Source organism: Nansenia antarctica (genome assembly GCF_963989245.1).
Source record: "Nansenia antarctica genome assembly, chromosome: 2".
Lineage (NCBI taxonomy): Eukaryota > Metazoa > Chordata > Actinopteri > Argentiniformes > Microstomatidae > Nansenia > Nansenia antarctica.
Window position 1 is genome coordinate 44,397,290 of NC_137675.1, and position 235 is coordinate 44,397,524.

Genomic DNA, 235 nt, shown 5'->3' on the forward strand with positions numbered 1-235 from the left:
TGTTCCAATCAGCTTCAAGTCCCGCCCCTTTCGGGGCAACTTTCAGTCTACTCGAAATTGCACTAGGCTGTTCTCGTAGACTTGCATGTAAAATCTATTTTGGTAACTTCAGGCCATTCGGTCATTTGTCTATGGGGTTTTGGGACATGCACAAAGAATCGTACGTGCTTACGTCATGTCATACGGACGTTCGTTCACCGGCTTCACCATCGCTATGGCGGCTAGTAATGTTCTT